The 14,590-nt window shown below is 40.6% G+C and overlaps 2 pseudogenes; both read left to right on the forward strand.

The window, feature by feature from the left end:
* The first annotated feature begins 5,383 nt into the window (after positions 1-5,383).
* On the forward strand, positions 5,384-6,516 carry LOC102732685 (glutaredoxin-3 pseudogene; annotated as a pseudogene).
* Positions 6,517-10,183: 3,667 nt separating this feature from the next.
* Positions 10,184-11,063, forward strand: LOC145720305 (large ribosomal subunit protein uL11-like; annotated as a pseudogene).
* Positions 11,064-14,590: the final 3,527 nt, after the last annotated feature.

The following is a 14,590-nucleotide window of genomic DNA, read 5'->3' on the forward strand; positions in this document are numbered from 1 at the left end:
ATGTTAAGAAAAAAAAAAGAAGAAGAAGGTAGCGGGAGGGGAAGAATGAAGCGGGGGAAATCGGAGGGGTGGACGAACCATGAGAGACGATGGACTCTGAAAAACAGGCTGGGGGTTCTAGAGGGGAAGGAGGTGGGAGGATGGGTTGGCCTGGTGATGGGTATTGGGGAGGGCACGTTCTGCATGGAGCACTGGGAGTTATGCACAAACAATGAATCATGGAACACTTCATCTAGAACTAATGATGTAATGTATGGGGATTAACATAAGAATAAAAAAAAAAAGATATGTATCAGGATATAGCTGTAAGATTAACACATGATCGACTTTCAGTTCTCTTCCCCCATCCATCTCTAGAGGGACAAAAAAATGCCTTCTCTCTGACCACGGGGCACTGTACAACCACAGACCCGTGGGGCTGGGGACAGCTCTTCCACGAGAATAGCTAAGTTACACTTTAGCCAAACTGACTTGCAGGACCTGCAGAGTTCCATCAGCCTCACGCTGGTCACCACCTTCATGTTGATGCCCCAGTGTGGGTGTGTAACTGATCATCTACAGAGGGAAGGTTTTGAAATCCTTCTGGTATCGGGGCGCCTGGATGGCTCAGTCGGTTAAGCGTCTGCCTTCAGCTCAGGTCATGATCCCAGGGTCCTGGGATTGAGTCCCGCATCGGGCTCCTTGCTCAGCGGGGAGTCTGCTTCTCCCTCTCCTCCCCGCTTGTACTCTCTCACTGTCTCTCCTTCTCTCTCTCTCTCAAACAAACAAACAAACAAACAAATAAATAAATAAAATCTTTTAAAAAAAAGAAAGAAATCCTTCTGGTATCAAAACCACCCAGTGGCTGGCTGGCCTCCTCCGCGCTGGAGCTGAAGTTATTTTGTTTTAGAGCTGATGTTTCAGTTCTTTATTTAACATGAAAGCACGGTGGATCAATAGGAGTTTTGAAAAGCTATACCCAGAAAGCTTTATCAAGTCTAGTCCATTTTATCATTACTAGAGGGGGGTTTAGAAATATACATTCCAAACATGAACAATCTGGAAAAGAAGGAAGTTAAAATAAACTATTTAATAGAGGTATTACATGAAAGAGAAACATAAAGGCCTTCAGTGGCCATTCAGGATCTAATTTTTTTTATTTGGGCCCCCCAAAATAATATGGAATGATGTCAGTAGCTAAAATAGTGGATGCACACATGAAGCTACAACATGGCTGATATCTGTCAGTAAATGAACTTGTGATCCTTAAAAAAAAAAAAAGGCCAAAAAAACAAAACTTAAAATTCGCATAAAAGAAAACACTAGGCTGAGAGTTCCCCAAGATTTTTTTTTTTTCTGTTCTTACTACAGTTGATAAAAGGCTGTGTATATCTTACAGAAAGAGAAATCAACTCACAGGACACCAAGAGAATAAAAGAATTGTTTACAGTCACACAGCAAGGCCATGCTTGCTTTTTACACTCCAAACACACGACTCAAACCCCATTACTGCACGGTTGTTTTAGAGGTGATTTTTACGTGACAGCATGTTTTCTTTTGTCGCCGAAGAAAAGGAAGTAAAAGATTCCACTAGATATATCGGAGCAGGGTTAGAGGGAAAAAAAACATTTATTGTGTGCTGTAGTTGACTTAAGGATCTATGATCTTGCTTTCCGAATGTCGCAAGCCACTAAAATATATTACTTAGCACCTTCTTGGAAAGCCGGTTGAAAGTCAGCCGATGGTTTCTTTCGTAACAGTTTTGATAGGCACTTTTTCTGATCTCTAACTCCATGATGTAGGAGCTATAATTTTTAACACAGAAATCGTATGGCCAACTGTGAGGATAGAAGAAAGAACAGGTGTCTGGTGATAGACACATAAGATCAAGTTCGACTTGAAGCACCGTTTCCACTTTTTTTTTTTTTTTTACTTGAAAGCCAAGAAAGGGGCTAACTCCCTACAGAGAGGCGATTTTGAAGATGAAAATGCAAAGTTGGGGATTTCAGGCTAAAACTGTCTTTCCATCATAGACAAATGCATGAGTGTTATGGCTTTGGGAGAAGATTAAGGGAGAAGAGGATCTCCGCGAAAGACCTGTTAAGGAAATGCATTGTTAGGATAGGACGGTGCAACTGTGGCGAATTCTTCTACTCTCTGTGAACAGCATGAAAAGATATATAATTGTACCTGGGGACTTAAACGACAGTCTAAAGATTTATGACTTAAAATGAATGTAAAATACGCGTCTAGCAATGTCTGCTTTTTTTGAAGCTACTGCAGGGTTTGATTTGCAAATGCATTTGATCCAGAGAAATGGAACTTTGTAATTTGCCTGCTGGCATAATAGATGATCCAACGTTCATTTAGTCCCTTTCCCCATACTGCTAACAAAATGTATTATGATTTAGTAAAATTACCTGGTATCTGGAATGGGGGCTAGTGAGATTTAGAGGTGAGAAAGGGTTATATTCCAGAATGGTGTCTTCTAGGAAATGATCTTGCCTTAGGATGACATAAAATGAGCAACTGGTAAAGGCAGTTTTATATTTGTTTTTTGGTTTTTTTTCAGCTGAGTCCAGTAATACTTGACGACCAGCATTATCAATACACACACATAACTATATTGCGTTTCCCTTGGCTTTGCTCTCATCTTATTTAATATTCCTTCATAACTTTTCACTTAAAACATAGCAAGGAGATGCAGAAAGAAAATCATATGGGTGCATAAATAATTCATAGGCACCTGAAGGCATAAAAATCATGTTAGACAAAAACAAGTAGTAAGGAAGGTGAACAAGAAGTTAAATTTAAATGTTGTTAAAAACCAAAACCCCAAAAAACCCAGTGGAAATTTAGCTGAAGGTGTCTGAAAACTAATATAAAATGATATCTCTCTCTCAATGAGGATATATGTAACCTTGCTCTTTGGCCCACATCATGGTAATTGAACTAATTAAGCAGGGATTGTCTTATACTTGCGGAACTTTAGTGTCTGTAAGATTATTAAGGTACTGAACTGTCAGCTCAATACAAAGAGATTTGCAACTCTATTTACATAGTGTTCTTCTTTACCTTCTAGGATAATATTCTGAACTCTGCCCAGGCTTTCTTAGAAGCACTTGTCAATCCATTTATTACCTTCAATAGCCTTCTGTCCCCAAACTTCAGGAAAACAAAGGTTCTGGTGCCGAATAGAAGATAGTGACTGCACTTCCTTTCTTTCTTTCTTTCTTTTTTTTTTTTTTTAAGATTTTATTTATTTATTTGACAGAGAGAGAGATAGTGAGAGCAGGAACACAGCAGGGGGAGTGGGAGAGGGAGAAGTAGGCCTCCCGCAGAGCAGGGAGCCCGATGCGGGCCCGATCCCAGGACCCTGGGATCACGGCCTGAGCCGAAGGCAGACGCTTCACGACTGAGCCACCCAGGCGCCCCTTTTTCTTTCTTTTTTTTAAAGTCATCTCAGTATTGGGCTCGAACTCACACTCAACGTGGTGTTCGAACTCACAACCCGGAGGTCAAGAGTCACATGCTCTACTGACTGAGCCAGCCAGGCACTTCTGACTACACTTTCTAGAGATGGTACATGTGTTTAAAACATAAAAGTTTCTTTGAGGGAGAAAAAAATTCAATAGCCTTAGATTTGATAATACTTTACAAAGCATTCAACCATTTTGTATATATTTCTGCAGAGTGGCAGGGTTTAATAGTTTATTTTCCCATAAATAATGAAGCATGTACAAATATAGAATAATTATATACAGTAATCTAAAATCCCCTAAAATTTAATTGCCAGCTATGAGAGGGAGCCAGATTACCTTTTTATTTATTAGTGTTATACTTCCCTATGTTTCCTTTTATTCTTTTTACTGATAGATTAATGATAATAATAATGGTTAACATTCATTTAATATTTACTGTATGTCAGACACTATGCTAAGTATTTTACAAGATTTATCCCATTCAATCCTCCTAATAGCCCTCTGAGTTATCCCCAGTTTATAGATGAGGGAACCTAGATAAGACACTTGCACAGTGTGATAAAGCTAATAAGTGATGGAGCTGGATTCCAGCAGTCTCAATCCTGAATATGCATACTCTTAAACACTGTGTTATTTTCTGGGCTCATCAAAGAAGAAATGGTCAGGGCGCCTGGGTGGCTCAGTCGGTTAAGCGTTGGACTCTTGATTTCGACGTAGGTCATGATCTCAGGGTCATGAAATCAAGCCCCGTCTTGGGCTCTGTGCTCACCCGGGAGTCTGCTTAAGATTCTCTCTCTCTCTCTCCCTCTGCCCCTCCCCCTGCCCTCTCTCTCTCTCAAATAAATAAATAAATCTTTAAAAAAAAGAAGAAGAGGGCGCCTGGGTGGCTCAGTTGGTTAAGCGACTGCCTTCCGCGCAGGTCATGATCCTGGAGTCCCTGGATCGAGTCCCGCCTCGGGCTCCCTGCTCAGCAAGGAGCCTGCTTCTCCCTCTGACCCTCCTCCCTCTCGTGCTCTCTGTCTCATTCTCTCTCTCTCAAATAAATAAATAAAATCTTTAAAAAAAAAATAAAAAATAAAAAATCATTTTGAATTTCATAGAACTATTTATCTTCGTTATCATCTCATTTTATGTCTTACAGATTTAAGACAGTTATACCATAGAAAAATGCTTTAGGCCATTTCAGAATAGAAAATAAAATGAGAATTAGAAAAATAAGGGTGCCTGGGTGGCTCAGTCAGTTAAGCGACTGCCTTCGGCTCAGGTCATGATCCTGGAGTCTCGGGATCGAGTCCCGCATCAGGCTCCCTGCTCGGCAGTGGGGTCTGCTTCTCCCTCTGACCCTCCCCCCTCTCATGTACTCGCTCTCTCTCATTCTCTCTCTCTCAAATAAATAAATAAAATCTTTAAAAAAAAAATAAAAAAAGAAGAAGAAGAAATGATCACTGGTCCTCTTGTTCTGAAGGAAAATTAGGTATTCTGAGTTTGTCTTGGATCCTTACTAATGGATCCACTGAACTGAAAGGACTTTCAGTTTTAACCAGGAAATTATCATAAATATGGATATCGGGGCGCCTGGGTGGCTCAGTCGTTAAGCGTCTGCCTTCGGCTCAGGTCATGGTCCCAGGGTCCTGGGATCGAGGCCCGCATCGGGCTCCCTGCTCGTCGGGAAGACTGCTTCTCCCTCTCCCACTCCCCCTGCTTGTGTTCCCTCTCTCGCTATGTCTCTCTCTGTCAAATAAATAAAATCTTAAAAAAAAATAAATATGGATATCAAGGATTATGAAATCATAATTACCTGTATAATTACAATTATCTCTACCATTATCTCCCAATCACACTATATCATTTTTTATTCAACAATCATTTTTTTGATCACCTACTATGTGCCTTGCTTTTTAAAAATAGTAGGAAGGGGCCGCCCCGCTCGATTGCTCCTGTCTGGCGGCGGCAGCATGGCGGCGGGGGCGGCTGAGGCGGCGGCGGCTGTGGCGGAGGTCGGCTCAGCCCAGCAGTTTGAGGAGCTGCTGCGCCTCAGAGCCAAGTCCCTCCTTGTGGTCCATTTTTGGGCGCCGTGGGCTCCACAATGTGCTCAGATGAACGATGTGATGGCAGAATTAGCCAAAGAACAGCCTCAAGTTTCGTTTGTGAAGTTGGAAGCTGAAGCCGTTCCTGAAGTATCTGAAAAATATGAAATTAGTTCTGTTCCCACCTTTCTGTTTTTCAAGAATTCTCAGAAAATTGACCGATTAGATGGTGCACATGCCCCAGAGTTGACCAAAAAAGTTCAGCGCCATGCGTCTAGCGGCTCCTTCCCACCCAGTGGTAACGAGCATCCTAAAGAAGATCTCAACCTTCGCCTGAAGAAATTAACTCACGCCGCCCCTTGCATGTTGTTTATGAAAGGAACTCCTCAGGAGCCGCGCTGCGGTTTCAGCAAGCAGATGGTGGAAATCCTTAACAAACATAATATTCAGTTTAGCAGTTTTGATATCTTCTCAGATGAAGAAGTTCGTCAGGGCCTCAAAACCTATTCCAACTGGCCCACCTATCCCCAGCTCTATGTTTCTGGAGAGCTCATAGGAGGACTTGATATAATTAAGGAGCTTGAAGCATCTGATGAACTAGATACCATTTGCCCTAAAGCTCCCAAATTAGAGGAGAGGCTCAAAGTACTGACAAATAAAGCTGCTGTGATGCTCTTTATGAAAGGAAGCAAACAGGAAGCAAAATGTGGATTCAGCAAACAAATTCTGGAAATACTAAATAATACTGGTGTTGAATACGAGACATTTGATATATTGGAGGATGAAGAAGTTCGGCAGGGGTTAAAAACTTATTCAAATTGGCCCACGTACCCTCAGCTGCATGTGAAAGGGGAGCTCGTTGGAGGACTGGATATTGTTAAGGAACTGAGAGACAACGTGAGCTGCTGCCAGTGCTGAAAGGAGAGAACTAGGGACTGTTAGGCTCGGTGCCTGACTGCTGCAGGAAACCTTCGTCACAGCGGGGCCGCTCACGACTCCTTTCTCAGACTGCTGCGCACCCAGTTAGGCTCGGGGTATCCCACCAGCTCGTGCTAAATACATGTATGTTTTGTTTGTTTTTCATTAAACCAGTATGCAATAAACATCTTCAAATCCGATTAAAAAAAATAAATTAAAAAAATAAAAATAGTAGGAAGAATGGGACAGGAAATAAGCTATACAGATATTTTATCTAGGTAGACATCGTTCAGCAAATTTTATTGATACTTTTGTGCTCACCTTCATTTAACAAAGGATTAACAAATGCTACTAATGACAAAATTGTCTGGAATCCAGATCCACTAGACATTCCCTCTGCCTTCGATCATTCTTCCTTCCTTGTAAGGAGGAATACATTTAAGCCAAGGAAAAGGGAGATCATTTGCAAGTTGTTGAACAGTCACATCCCTGTTTATAATTTCCTTCCCAGGGATGGTTTAGATTTGTCTCTTAATCACCTGAGGTTTGGAACGATGAAGAATCAAGGGGATAACATCTGCAGTTCCAAAATCATTTCAGACTCTTCGTGGGAATGGAGGTTCAATGGGGCACCGAGCATCCTTGCCTAAAGAAAGTCAAGAGGAGGGAGAGATGGGACAAAGAGAAGGGATGCTGCCTGGCCCTCAATGTTCTCTACGCCGGTCAGTGGCAAATATTTTATTTTAATCCTCATGTGTTCTCTCAAGGATGGAAATATTCTTCTTAGAAAACCCTTGATTTATTAGAGTAGTTGCTATTCTAAAGCAAAAACTGGAAGTGTGTTTATGAAGAGAGATGGTGGGGAAATGACAAAGATATTATTCCCTCTAAAAAAGTGGTTAAAAAAAAATAGGAGAGGGGCGTCTGGGTGGCTTAGTGCGTTAAGCATCTGCCTTTGGCTCAGGTCATGATCTTAGGGTCCTGGGAGTGAGCCCCGTGTTGGGCCTCCTGCTCAGTGGGCAGTCTGCTTCTCCCTCTCCCTCTGGCTCTCCCCCTGCCCCCTGCTTCCTGCTCCCTGCTTGTACTCTCTCTCTCCCTCTCTTTCTCTCTCTCCCAAATAAATAAATAAATAAATAAATAAATAAATAAATAAAATCTTTTAAAAAATAGGAGAAGATCTGAAAATAAATACAGTGCTTTCTCTTATGCATATCAACAAGATCACACGAAAAATTAAACCATTCCTCAAAGTAGGACAACCTATGGGTTTCAAGATTTCTTGTTAATTGATGTCCATTCACTTCTTTGGGAAGTTTTGTGGAAAGTAATAGATCCTCTTTGCTCTATTCCAATCCTGCCAGTGGTGGAGGTTTCAGACTGTATTTTGATTTTTCAGAATGACTGTATTTCTGACCAGGCCCGGAAGCTCCAGAATAACAGGGCAGTCTTCTAAGAAAGGTACTTGTAAGCTCTTTGGAGAATTATTGATCCTTCTCTCTTGGATCAAGAGCTCAAATGAGCTCATTTGAGCTCTTGATCTGTATGTAGTTAGTCTAAAACACAAATCCCTCCTTAGAAAGTTCATGTAAGAAGAACAATATTTGTAACAGAATCTTCTCATGTTTTTTACTTACTATAATAGCATACTCTTGAAGTTGGAAGAAAGTAGAGGTCATCCACGCAGGAGTCTCCTCTAAAATTCCCTAAGAAGTAAATCACTTGCTAAATACCATCTGAGGTGAGAAGTTCTACCTTCATGAGATTTCTTCCTTATTCTAAAGTAAAGCCTGCCTTCATGATTCCACTCATAGGTTCCAGCTTGACCTCTTAGAGTATTAGAAATTTCTATTCTCTCTGCCACATAAGAGTCAATTGACATTTGAAGACAGTTATGTACACATAAGCTCCTTATGTCTTGCTGCTTGCAGAGAAAAGAACATGGGATTTGGGGTCCTAGATTCAAAACCTGGCTCTGACATTTACCACTTACAAGGACCTAGATATGACATTAAATGTCTCTAAGCCTCAACTTCCTTAACGGAAAGGAGAAGAAAGAACCCCCATCCCATTTGTGGTTAAGTGGGTTAAATAAACTAATGTGTGCAGAGTGCCCTTTATTGGAAGTACTTAATTGTGGCTAGTATAATTATTAATATTGTGGCCTCAAGTCCTCTCTTTCATCCGTTTTTCTCCTGACACAAGCAGAGCTTCACAAACAGTGTATCACAAGTGTACCAAAATATTATCATTTTCTGTGGGTGCCATGGCCTTGGGGTGTAGAAGCACCCTATTTGTTTTTATGTTTTCTCCTGGGTACCGGAGCGATCTTTAACATTAAAAAATGTCTCTCTCCCTTGTCATGTAAATATTCTTGCATTATCACATTTGAACAGCAACTTTTGCTAGAAATAAAAGATTCTCTAAGAAAATAGGTTAGTGCTTTTTTTTTTTTTAAAGATTTATTTATTTATTTGACAGAGAGAGAGGAAACACAAGCAGGGGGAGTGGGAGAGGGAAAAGCAGGCCTCCCGCGGAGCAGGGAGCGTGATGTGGGGCTTGATCCCAGGACTCCGGGATCATCACCTGAGCCGAAGGCAGACTCTTAACAACTGAGCCACCCAGGTGCCCCGAAAATAGGTTAGTTCTTGACAGTGTATTAGTCCCTCAGCCTTAAGTGTGGCCCAGCAAGTCTCCCCGCCCCCACCCCCACATGTATCCTACAAATGTTATCATTTTCTGGCCTCAGCGTGCTGTAAAAAAGTTAGGGCAACACTGCAGTTGAGTTTATTAATGCTGTCTTGGTGTGTGGTACGTGAATTTAACTCAGTATTATAGTTCAGAAGGTTAAGAAGAGTAGGATGAATTATCTCTTCATTTGTCCTAGACATGATACAGTTTCCTCTGCTATCCGAAAGTAGAGTATACCCCTGAAATCTTTCTGAAATGATGCAAAGTGGAGAAGCAATTACCATTAATGTATATGGAACTTTTTTTGAGTTCCCAGATCCAAAAAATAATCTTTCTTAAGGTTTTCTGATTCCTTAGGACACACGTTGCTAATGGATGCCCCAAATAAATCGAGATAAAACCCAGATGCTCACAGACACAGTTCAAAGCTATTGTGGATCTGATCCCAGGGAAGGAGCTTGGCGGGGCCAGAGGCCACTCTTCCTGCTCGGGGTGCTCGCTGCCTCTCTAACAGCTAGCAGCAAAACAAATGCCCAACACTGTTTTCGCTTCCCGCCTTTTTTGTAAAAGCCAAATCCTCTTCAGATTTTGTTCAGTTAGTGAAAACAGGTCCGGTACTATTAATGTAGGTATTTCATAATGTAGGTATCTCATTTAAAAAAAAGTGTAGGTATTTCATGAACTTTTAGAAAACAAGGATACCTGTACTTCTTTGCTTGAAGTTTAAAATGACATTTGGGTTTTGGGAGAGCCACTTCCAACTGTTACCTAACATTGACCTTGCAGGTCATGAAAACTGCTTGCAAAAATATAGATTCATTCATTCATTCAAAAAATACTTATCTTAAGTCTATCGTGTGCACTATTCTAGATACTGGGGACAGAGCTTTGAACAAGATAACAAGGTTCCTTCCCTCATAAAATTAACATAATAAAAAACTTTAAAGTCAATGGTATCTACAATATGATTTGAGTTTTAAAAATAAATAAGTGCTTTTGGCTTTCAGCTCGGAGGAAGCGAAGGTGCAACTGTCTTCAGTCATCTGGGTTCATCGAATCTGGGTTTATCCAACACCCTCCGCCTCCGCCATGCTGCCTGAGTTCAACCCCAACAAGATCAAAGTCATATACCCGAGGTGTACCGGTGGGGAAGTTGGTGCCATGTCTGCCTTGGCCCCAAAGATGGGCGGACTGGGTCTGTCCCCAAAAAAGTTTGATGATGACATTGCCAAGGTAACCAGTGATGGGAAGAGTCTGAGGATGACAGTGAAACTGACCATTCAGAACAGACAGGCTCAGATTGAAGTGGTACCTTTTGCCTCTGCCCTGATTATCAAAGCCTTCAAGGAACCACCAAGAGACAGAAAGAAGCAGAAAAACATTAAGCACAGTGGAAATATCACTTTTGATGAGATTGTCAACATTGCCTGACAGATGTGGCACTGATCTTTATCCAGAGAACCCTCTTGAATCATAAAAGAGATCCTGGGGGGTGCCTGGGTGGCTCAGTCGGTTAAGCATCTGCCTTTGGCTAGGATCATGATCTCAGGGTCCTGGGATCAAGCTCCAAGTCGGGCTCCCTGCTCAGTGGAGAGTCGGCTTCTCCCTCTCCCTCTGCCCTTCCCCCTCCACTCATGCTCCCTCGCTCTCTCTCACTCTCTCAAATAAATAAATAAAATCTTTTTTAAAAAAAGAGGGCACCTGGGTGGCTTAGCTGGTTAAGTATCGGCCTTCAGCTCAAGTCATGATTTCCGGGTCCTGGGATTGAGCCCCGAGTTAGCTCCTGCTGAGCTTAGCTCCACAGAGCATGGAGCCTGCTTCTGCCTCCGCCCCTCCCCTCCCCGCTCATGCTCTCTCTCTCTCTCTCTCTCAAATAAATAAATACAATCTTAAAAAAAAAAAAAGAAGAGAGATCCTGGGCGCTGCCCAGTGTGTGGGCTGCGACGTTGATGGCCACCACCCTCATTGACATCATAGATGAGACATCAACAGTGGTACAGTAAAAAAAGTGAAATGCCTAATTAGAGAATATATTCAAGATTTATCATGACCCCTGACAGATAATACAAGCACTTCCTAACATAATGCACTATTATAAATTGTACCAATTGATCATATTAGCATAAATGTCAAAGTAAGATTCTGAGTACCTGAAAGTAATATTACTTTGGGAGGGAAGAAAATAATCAGTAAATAGTACTCCTGTGATCATCATGATGGTGGTTTGCAGATTCCCGGCTGTCTCTCTTTCACAACACATGGTAGGGTTGTATTTCCCTGTGTGCTCGGAATTAGGTGTGGCAAGTAATTTCTCTGGCTAGAGAAAGTGAAAGAGGCAGTGTCTCCTTCACCACATCCATTTTTCCCTCTGGTCTGTGACTGACAATATTTAAGATGGCAGGTGCTCAGCCAGCCAGGGGACCCTGAGAGATTATCAAAGACAGAGTCCTACTTCCAACCTGCAGTAGAAATAGAGCAGAAGCAAGAAATACGTAAACTTTATGCTTTAAGCCACAAAGATTTTGGAGTCTGTCACCGTGTCACAACCTAACCAATCTTGATACAATACCATATACAAAAGTATACAAGAACATCATTATCAAGAGTGAAATAAAGACGGTTTTGGCCTTTATTCTGTTTGAAGAACCACTAGTAGTGGTTAGGAGAAAGATATTCCAAATTGTGCCAATTTGTTGGAAGATGACGAAGAGGTGGCTGCTGGAGTAGGGAGCCAGATGGTGCATATTATGAGACACAATAGAAGGAAAAAAATTAGCCATGTCAGGCAGGCTATTGCGTGTTCTTTTGCATTTATTTATGCTAAATGAATAGGAAAAAAATATTAACAGTTTATCTTTTAAAGGAATTGATTCCCATTCCTTTTGGGCTCTGACATTTATCCTCCTGACTAGAAATGAGCCAGGGTAGCAATTTGGGAGTCTATTTATTTATTTATGGTTGCCAAGTGATCCTTTATTGAAATACTTTCCTTCGTAGTTCTTAACTAGCTGGGCATTCCACTGCACCACTGTTGATGTCTCATCCATGATGTCATGAGGGTGGCGCCCATCAACGTCGCAGCCCACACACTGGGCAGCCCTCAGGATCTCTCTCTCTTCTTTTTTTTTTTTTAAGATTTTATTTATATTTTTTGAGAGAGAGAGAGAGAGCATGAGTAGGGAGGGGAGGGGCAGAGGGAGAAGCAGACTCCATGCTGAGCACGGAGCCTGGAATCTGCAAACCACCATCATGATGATCACAGGAGTACTATTTACTGATTATTTTCTTCCCTCCCAAAGTAATATTACTTTCAGGTACTCAGAATCTTACTTTGACATTTATGCTAATATGATCAATTGGTACCAATTTATAATAGTGCATTATGTTTAGGAAGTTCTTTTATTATCTGTCAGGTGTCATGATAAATCTTGAATATATTCTCTAATTAGACATTTCACTTTTTTAGTGTCAAAGAGGTAAATCATTTTATACATTTAAAATAGAGGGATATTGATATAAAATACTTAGGTCTCTGAGAGGTATGAATAAGTCTAGAATGATGTGGGCTTTTCACCCTGGGGTTAGGATTTGCTCAACTGCTATAATGACATTAATTAACTACAACAAGTGATTATTAAGCAATCTGTGGATTTTTTTCTAATATACCTTCACCCATAATCCATCTCAACCATAATCTCTTTAGAGGAAAGTATGAGGTACTCATGAGTTTTCACTACATTAGGAATTTACTGATCGGGGATGATTTGCGTTGGTCTGAATGTGCCGGCGGCAGAATATTTTTGTGAACTCTTCTGCTCAGCGTTATGTGTGGTACCACCTGATTCGTTACAACTTGAACCACTGTCTGAAACTCAGTTTGCGAAGAAGTGTCTCGCTAATAATAGTCTATTCAGACTTGTCTTTCTTTTAGAAAAATTCTTTTGCAAATAACACTGCATTTTCTTTACACCACTCACCTTCTAAAGAATATGATTTTGATCTTCCTTCCATGGTTTCCTGTAGGCTTTCTGGCTTATACCTGCTTTGTTTGTGTCGATGCTCTATTGCTTGCACCTTTGATGGAAGTGAATTTTTTCTCTTATTCTTTGTTTAATACAGAAGGCTGCCCTGTGCACTCTCCTCTGTTACTCGAACGAATTTCAAACAGTCTTTCAGAACCCCCCTGTGGGGATGACAATGAAAGTAGTCAGTAATTGTTGATGAAAGCTTTGCAACTTCTGCATCTTAGAACAAAATTGAATTGTGAAGAACAAAAGCTGGTCCCTCATCCTTCTTTGTATTCTGAGAAGGTTTACGGGAACCTCAGGTAAAGTCTGAGTAGTTACTCTTCCATTTAGCAAATGCAATATAAGACACAACCTGATAAAAATTAATGAGATAACCTGACAAATAATCTTTAGATGACTAGAAAATATTATCTCTTACTGATAGCTTCTGTATTCCAGTTCTGAGATTATAGGGAATTCAGATATTCCAGAATTTAGTTTGTTGCAGACAATTTACCCATAATTGTGTTCACTGCTGCCATAAAGTCTCCATAAATTATCCATTGTGCATTATGAAATTGTTATAATTTTTTGAAGACTTGAGTTATAAATGCTTATTTGTTGGGAGCATAAATTGAATCTGATGGTTTGTTCAACTTATTTGTTTATTCCCTACTTTATTAGTTTTGATGTAACTTACAAAGATACCACGGTACAAAAAGAAAACAATAATTAAGAAAATTCAGAAAATTGAGAAAAATATGAATGAGGAAAATAAGGCTAAGACGGTCATAACAACTAAGAATCTCTCTCTCTCTCTCCCTCTCACACACACACACACACACGCAAATTGATCTTGGAGCAAACTGATCTTGGATCTGACTCTGTATTACTAAGTTTTATACCCAAATTGCAAAAATAATGAAACGTATTAAATCGTATCAGTCCCCCTAAAAATTCTTGTGAGTAATATAATATTTAAAAGTAAATAAGAGAGAGAAGAGAATAGTTCATGATGTAAATTTTCTAATCTTTTCCTTTGTGATTTGGAATTTTTTGTTTTGATGAAGAAATTCTTCCAAGGCCATAAAGATCATTTTTACATTTGCTTTTGAAATTCTTAAAGTTCTGCCTTTCATATGTAAGCCCTTGATTCATGGGGAGATCTTTTTTTTTTTAATTGTGAAGTAGGGATCCAATTTGCCCCTTTTTCTACATGGAAAAATCAATTGCCCCTAGTCATTCTAGTTGAGGGAAAACAAGTAGGAAAATGAAATTACCACTGTGGCCAAGATTGAGACAAGTTAGTACCAAAAGCTGAATTCCAACCTTAGTGGAGCATGGAGAAAGCTCGTGGCAGGATCCTGGCAGGGACACGAGCTGCCTGGAACTATTGCCTTGACTCATCTTGGGATTTTAGCTTTTCTGGTTCCCTTACACATGATAAATCTTCATTTTGTGGGGCTTCACTAGTTCAGAAATTGTTAGA

This window comes from Leptonychotes weddellii, chromosome 2 (assembly GCF_054177405.1).
Source record: "Leptonychotes weddellii isolate Sample4059 chromosome 2, ASM5417740v2, whole genome shotgun sequence".
Classification (NCBI taxonomy): Eukaryota; Metazoa; Chordata; class Mammalia; order Carnivora; family Phocidae; genus Leptonychotes; species Leptonychotes weddellii.